At 50.4% G+C, this 7,711-nt stretch overlaps 1 long non-coding RNA gene across 1 annotated transcript; it reads right to left on the bottom strand.

Moving 5' to 3' along the window:
* Nucleotides 1–1,488: 1,488 nt before the first annotated feature.
* On the bottom strand, nucleotides 1,489–7,155 carry LOC138920757 (uncharacterized). Its single transcript, XR_011432521.1, has 4 exons — nucleotides 6,888–7,155; nucleotides 6,629–6,745; nucleotides 5,825–5,973; nucleotides 1,489–2,360 (listed from the first exon to the last, which is right to left on the bottom strand). It is a non-coding gene; the product is annotated as an uncharacterized lncRNA (long non-coding RNA).
* Nucleotides 7,156–7,711: the final 556 nt, after the last annotated feature.

Below are 7,711 nucleotides of genomic sequence, written 5' to 3'. Positions count from 1 at the left end.
CACCCAGTGTTTACTTGATGGGAATGTGGGCCCAGTGTTTTCAAGGTTTCAGCTCTGTGATGACTAATTTCAAGTGTCAACTTGACTGCATCATGCAGTGCCCAGGCATTTGGCTAAACATTATTTCTGGGTGTGTCTGTGAGGGTGGCAGAAAAAACTCAGCTATCAAAGTGAAATGGCTCTTAATTTTTATCGAGTTCTGACAGTTGTAAGTACAGTGAATCAGGAAAATGGATTCAGCCGCCTCGGTTTTCTCCTCTGTTAAATGGAGATATTTCAACCCCAATGGCAGAGTTATTGTCAGGACTAGAAATTATGTACATTAACTACCTCCCAACAGCTGGCACCTAGTATAGAGTTTCCAGTGGTTTCATTATTTAATTGTAATTAGCTATGCCTAGAGATAGCATGAGAATAAAATTAGATAAATTAGACAAAAAATATCTGTGTGGAAAGGATCCACCATTTCTCACCTGCAGGACAAAGAGTGGTCTCTGATCTTATTATGCCCTCAACGGCCTCATTTGCCAGAAGGCCTAGGTTCTTTGTGAATAAGTATTACATAGGAGATAGCAGCCCAGAGCTGGGACTCCGGCCCTGATACCTTTGCTCAACAGTCTTGTGACCTTAAACATGTCACCTCCTGTCCTTTGCGTAAGTTAGGCCCTGAGACTCCCCCAGGAGGAAGTGGGGCTCCTGCCTGCTCCTGTCACAGGACTGTGCTAAGCTCAAGTGAGACATGAAGTGAAAGGCCTTCGGAGTCTGGAAAGTGCTGCAGAGATGAAGGGACCGCTGGTATTGCTGAGAGAGAGCTTTCCTGACTTCTGCAGGGCGCCCTGAAGCACTATTCCCTGAACCAAGGCCAATTTACACCCATGCCCCAATTTCGATTTTGCCTGCTTTAGATCCCATACATGTATTAACAGGAGAAGGCATCCTTCGATTAGGATTCCAGCCGCCTCTTAGTTTTCCTGCGTCTGCATTTATAGTGGACGTGCCGTTAGTCTTAGAGTCACCAGAGCACATGGAGCACTGGGCTCAGGCCTCGCCGGGACAGCGTTCCTCTGGATGTGTTTTCCTCCTGATCTTATGCCTTCGGCTGTGTCCTACAGAATCCACCCAGGCTTCAGTGGTTTCAAACTTTTAAAAAGAAAGTGTATGGTTTTACAAATTGGAGTGACGTGTCTACAAGTCAAGGATGCCAAGGATAGCTGGAAGCCACCAGAAGCTGGGAGAGAGGCAGAGACAGTCTCCTTCAGAGCCTCCAGGAGGAACCGACCTGCTGACACCTTGATTTCAGTCTTCCGGCCTCTGGCTCCCTACGCCATTTGTGGCACTTTGTCAGGGCAGCCCCAGGACATAATACCCACTTTTCATCAGCTGAATGCTTCTGGTGCCCTAGCCCAAAGGCACCACCTGTCCTGTGGCCTCTCAGTCCCTGAAACCCTTTCTGAGGGCTGTAAAGAAGAAATTATTCTAACACTTGTTGAAACAGCAAAGAAGAGTTTATTCAAGACTATTAAAACAAGGGCTGACTCTATTGTAACAGGGAGAGAGATCAGCTCAACTCCAAATCCAGCAAGGACAAGTGGGAGCTTATAGCCGCGGAGCAGAGCGAGGGGTCATAGGATGGGAAGTTACTCGGATAGGACATCAGAGGTCCAAGAATGCTCGCTCATGCAGGCTGGGAATCCTACATCAAAAGGGGGCATGAGGACTGGATCAGATATCAAGGATGGGCATTCTCGCTAAACTGACTTCGCAGCATACTTGCTAAGACTGTGTTCTGCGGGTGGAGGCCTGGTTGAGAAGAGAGCTCGGGAGTCTGCCAAGATTTGGTCAAGGTGAGAGTGTTTGTCAGGGGGATGGCATCCTCAGCCTCAGGCCTCTCCTGGGCCCCCTTCACCTCTGAGGCTTAAGCTGTAGATGTGGACTTGCTCCTACATTCGCCAGGAGAATCCTGGCCCCTGGGATGGGCAATCGGCTTGCTTGGGGTTACTTCCAGCCAGTGCTCAGGGCCTGGGGATTGGAAGGAGAATCCCCAGGTCCGACTGCTCGCCTGCCTGGCTGATGCTGTGGCAGAGGTAGCCCTTCAGACTCCCCGCAAGACCATCTCTTCCCACTCTCCCATCCTCCATTCTTGCTCCCTGGATGTAGTGATGCTGGTGTACGACGGTCCTTCTGTCCTGCTCTTGCTGTCGCAGGCTCGCAGGTGCTGCGGCAACACTCTGATTTCCAGAGTTCACAGACACTTCCAGATGGCCTCTGCAGCTCCAGGACTGGACATGAGGGAAGTCAGTGCCCTGTTGCTGATCTATGGGGGCTGGTGCTTCAGTCCCAGTCTCCTGCTGCTTGTCTGCCTGGAACACCACCCAAATCAGTTCCCAGCAAGAGCCGCCAAGCTGCCACCAGGGCGCAGAGCAGTTTAGGCAGGGTACCATGGGGAGTTCTGGGCTTCCGCTTGTTCACCAAGAATTTCTTGCCCAGTTCACACGTGCACAAGATTGTTAGAGGTAAAAGAGAAGATATAACATCATGGCCGGCAGTGGGTGGCGACAGCAGAGCCCCTCACACAAATTTCAGCAACACGAGATAAAGGGAGCCCAAGCAGAAGGAGAAGTGGGACAAATTGACCAGGAAAGCCATTGTGAACACCGGCTTCCTTGACTTGTCATGAAAGGTGGAAGAATGCTGTAGGCAGAATGGAGGCAAAGAGACCATTCTACGCATGCACCAAGGACCCCCAGCCTGTTCCAGAGACAAGGGTGCAACATCCAGAAGGGCCGGGCTGTTTGCAGTCAGAACTCCCACAGAGCAGAAAAGCCCCCTCTGCTTGGTCAGAGTGGCCTCATGGGCCTCAGTTCAGAAGCTAGAATCTCAGAAAGAAGGTTTGAAGTGGGGGATGAACACAAGGCTGCGGATGGAGCAGTTAGAGGGCTGCTCTAGGAGAGGGCTGGGGGACCTGGGTCCAGCTATGCCCTTTGCTGTGGTTTGACTTCTTAGCATTTTCCCATATTCATTTGTCAATTAAAATTTTAAGATTAATCAGTAATATTTATGACTGGTGATAGAATAAGAAACTGGAGAGAGAGAAACCATTTAGGAAATTGTCTCAAAAATTCATGAAGGAGGTAATCAAGCCCCAGAGCAGGAGGCTGGCAAGAGAAAGCTCCATGCTGGCCCCCCTAGTCTTTGGTCCCATATCCAAGGACGACTGGAACATTCCAAGGGATTCTCCTTGACTAAAGAGGCTACCAATTTGACTTAAGTGAATGAGTTCAAGGTTTGAGTTTAGACCTAGCAAGTGCAAGGTGACTGACGTGTAGGTGAGGAGAGAGCCCAGGTGTGCAAGAGCTAGGGGCAAGGATGTGGACAGGGAAGATCGAGGAAGATGAAGGTAAGAGACCAAGTCACCAGGGCCCAGAGTCGCCTGCTAGTTCTCCTCTTCAGCCTCTCACCCATTTTAAAATTCCTTTTCTGGTTTCTCTGAGGGTAAAGCCATAATCCAGGGCATGCTGAAGCTCTTCAGTGGCAGGGAGAATCCCACTTCCGAAGCATTCGTTCATTACACTGCTGGGTCATTAAAGTGCTGAACATCCTCTTCCCTTCTGCCAAGCCAAGGTCTGCCTCCTTCTAATGTCTGTCCATTATTTCCAGTTCCATCACGGGGGCACCAAAAGATATGTCTTTCTCTCCCTCAACTGCACCAGAGTTTTCTTACTCTCCTGCTCACTTCTGCTACCCACTTGTGGGTTTATTAATGACAATTAATACATGCTCAGATCTGAACATGTCCACAAGTAATGACCTTCAAGAGAGTGTGGCTCTCAGTGTAGGGCAGGAGGTGGGGGACAGTAGCTAATGGTCAAGGGGAGAAGGAGGGAGTGAGAAATGGAGGCAGGGAAGAGAGCATTCCCAACCACAACGCCCAGGAGAGAAGGCAGAAAAGAAATCAATGGAAGCTTGCAGTGGCTTCTGGGCTGTCACGGGCTGAATTGTGTCCTCCCCAAATTTGTAAGTTGAGGTCCTAACCCCCAACAACTCAGTGTCACTGCATTTGGAGATAGGGTCTTTAGAAAGGTGATTAGGTCTAAATGAGGTAATTACGGTGAGCTCTCATCCATTCTGACTGGTGTCCTTAAGAGGAGGTTAGGACACAGATGTACACACAGAGAGAGAAGACCCTGTGAGGACACACGGAGAGGACGACTATCTGCTAGCCAAAGAGAGAAGCCTCAGAAGGAACCAACTCTGCTGGGCATCCTTGTCTGGGACTTCCAGCCTCTAGAATTGTGAGAAAATAAATATCTGTTGTTTAATCCACCCAGTCTGAGGGTCTTGTTATGGCATCCCCAGCAAAGTAATCCATGGCCAAGGGGATTCTGGCCAAGACAGGAGGGGGCCATCCTACCAGTGTCTCCTTGACCCAGGGATGCCTGAGCACTAAGTGTGCAGGGATGTTGAGAAGAACCAGCCAGAAAACTTCTGATGCTCCCCACCCCCACCCCCAGGACTTCTCTTCAATCTTTCTGAAACAGAGTCATCTGTCGAAATGTACATTGTGAAAAAGTTTCAGGCTATAGGTTTAGGAGGCCATGAGAATGGGCTGGTCGATAGGGGTACCAGTAATGCCCTACCGGCGAGAGTTGAGGGTGGGAAAGAGGGAGCACACACAAACTGCATAAGCAGGTAGCCCCCACCCCATGCTATCCACTGCTATTGCACTCCAGTGACCTCCCTGGGCTCACACCTACAGCCATGTGGGCAATCCTTTAGGTGCCGCTGCTGGAGGAGGGAAAAATGTGAGCTTGATTTTCTGATTGGTCACCCTGGCATGTGGGTGCAAGCTAAAGATGGATGAGGGCATCTGCACTGCAGGCTCACCCAAGAGGGGCCTTGAAAGATCCCCATGGCAACTGAAAATCCTCCAGGGGCAGAAGCGCAGCCCATACACCTGGTCATCTACCTTGTACTGGCCCAAGGCTAGAAAGAGTGGATGAATGGGGACGAGGAGGAGGGAGGGACAGCCATGTGGATATGGGGGTGCAGGCACAAGTGTGAAGACACCTGTGATACCATCCAGAGAGTATCTACGGTCCTGGAGGACTAGGCTCAAAGCACGCACATAACTCAGCCAGTTGACATGGCCCACCCCAGTTTTGGAATGTAGTGGCCACAGTGGGAGAGATGTAGGCTACACGAGGCCAAGAACATGGGTTCTTCTTACGAGGAGTGATCTAGCTATTGCTGCTCCCGAATGTCCAACCTCCGCCCCTGATAAGGCATTATTCCTCGAGAAGTTGACTTCAGTGGGTCCCTTCCACGTGGAAGGGCCAGATGTGTTTCTTCTTATAGGAATAAACACACCCTCTAGATATAGATTTGACTTTCCTGCCCACCGGGCCTCAGGCAGCACCACTACCCAAAGGTTCGTGAGGGTTTGATCCACTGCTATCCATCCCACATCCCACACATGGTAAGGGACTGACTTCACAGTAGAAGAACTTTGAGAGCAGGCCCACGATATCAGACACAGAACCGCCCAGAAGCTGCCATCCTGATGGGGCACTGGAGCGAGGGTCTGCTGACACTCACTTGGGGACAATCCTCTGTGGGGATGGCATGCTCCCCTCCAGGAAGCAAGGTACTCATGGAAACAAGTCCCTTTACAGTAATTCACCGCTTGGGATAGGTGGGGTGGGAGGAGGAGTGACCCCACTTGCCATCACTCCCAGTGCCCCACCAGGAGACTTTGTGCTTCCTGTCTCCACACATCTGTGCTCTGCAGGGTTAGGGTCTCAGTCTCCAAAGGAGGCATACTTACCCGGAGATACAGCACAGTCCCTCTGAACTCTAAGCTATGGCTGCCACCTGGGCATTTCGAGTTTCTTGTGCCCAGAGATCAGCAGGCAGGGAGAAGGTCATCATCACGGCAGGAGAATTGACCCTGGTCATCAGGAGGAGGTTGGTCTGCTGTGACACGGGGGGCAGGAAGAAATGTGTTTAGCCCCCAGTGACCCACGTGGGCACCTCTTGGTGCCCCCTCGCCCAGCTGTGATAGTAAATGGATGAGCACCAAGTCCTGCCTGAGAAGGACACAGAGACCAGCAGCTTGACCCCTCAAGCATGATGGTCTGGGTCACACTACCAGGCTGGCCACAAAGCCAGCAGGTGTGCTAGATGAGGAGGAGAGGGACCTAGAATGGGCAGTGGAGGAATTGACAACGAGAATCTGTCGTGGTCCTGGGACTGCTGCAGTGGTGGAGGCTGCCTGGTCTCAGTGGAGGTACAAGGCCTTGCCTTTTCAGTCCAACGCAAGACAACTGCAGGGGCCCCTGTGATCAGAGCTGCCCATGGGGTTGCTGCCCAGCCTCCACTGCAGTCCGCTTTGCCCTTTCCCCTGTGCTGCTTCCTCTCCTTCCTTCTAGAGGGGTTGATTCCTAACACCCTGCCCGCCTCACTCCATCTCAGCATGGGCTTCCAGGGAACGCAGCCTGCAGGTGGAACGAAGCAGAAGCCACGGTGTTCATGTTAAACACCGTAGTAACCTTGAATATCATGATGTTATTAAGAAAACGAAGACCAAAAGACAAGGACGAGATGCCATGAGCCCCAGTTATACACTTACATAATCTGCACGCACATCATCCCAGAGTGGAGGGTTTCTGACAGAGCTGGCCATGCAGCTTCTGACACACACCTGATTTCGGAGCCCTGCTGACTTCTGAGGGTTGTGTCCTGGGACCTGTGTGCAGGAAGCCAAGTGGAATGAGAGGGTGACCAGTCTGTGTGTCTACCCTATGGTGGCATCTATCCAGTCAAGACTGGCCCTTTTTTGTAGTAGGTAAACTCAAAGGGGAAAAAACCAAAACCAGAACACTTCTCACCTTGGGGGTACAGCTTCTGCTGTTTGCATTTGCACCATTCCACGGAGGCGCTGGTTAAAACCCGTCTGTTCCCTCACCTCCTCTCCTGAGACATCTTCCTTGTTTTCTGCCTCTTCTCTCATTTCCAGAGCTGAAGTCACACACACACACACACACACACACACACGCACGCGCACACACACACGTGCATGCACACGATTTCCTGTGAATCCAAAAAACAAGAAAGAAAACAAAAAGCTGGCAGATGCTGATTTTTCCGCTTAACTGCACATATTTTATAGTATTTCTCTGTGTTTTTCTCCCAAGACGCCCACCTGACCTCACTCGCTCTCCAAATTCTCTCCATTGTGGCCAAATGTCACAGACCATGTGAGGCGGCTTCAGCCCAGGAAAATATGCTGTAAATGCGGGCATCTGCCCTTTGATCTTAACCCTTCTCTCTCCTCTGGCAGCAATTTCGTTTTCCTAAACGAAAAGCTCCTTCATTAGCAAGGTCTTTCTGACACGCAGCACGGAGAGAACCATAACACGCCCTCACTAGAATCTGAAGGAAAACACTCAGCGTTATTGGTTTACATTTGCATACAAAAGTCCTGGCATTTCAACTAGTATTTCAAGATCTGGGGGGAAAAAACACCCAGCTGTGCCTCCCACAAATAGTGGGAAGACAAAGAACATGCTGAAATGATCAGAGCTCTGCCATAGAACTACAAATTTTAGAAGTATAAAAAAAGGAAGGAAAGATAATGCCATCACAAAAATCTAAACACTTATTTCAATAACCAAATTAAAGGAAAGACACTTCTTTTGGCATCATAAATACA

The sequence above is a fragment of the Equus caballus genome, chromosome 1 (genome assembly GCF_041296265.1).
Source record: "Equus caballus isolate H_3958 breed thoroughbred chromosome 1, TB-T2T, whole genome shotgun sequence".
Classification (NCBI taxonomy): Eukaryota; Metazoa; Chordata; class Mammalia; order Perissodactyla; family Equidae; genus Equus; species Equus caballus.
Note: the sequence above shows the minus strand (reverse complement) of the source record. Positions and strands in the feature narration are given on the sequence as shown.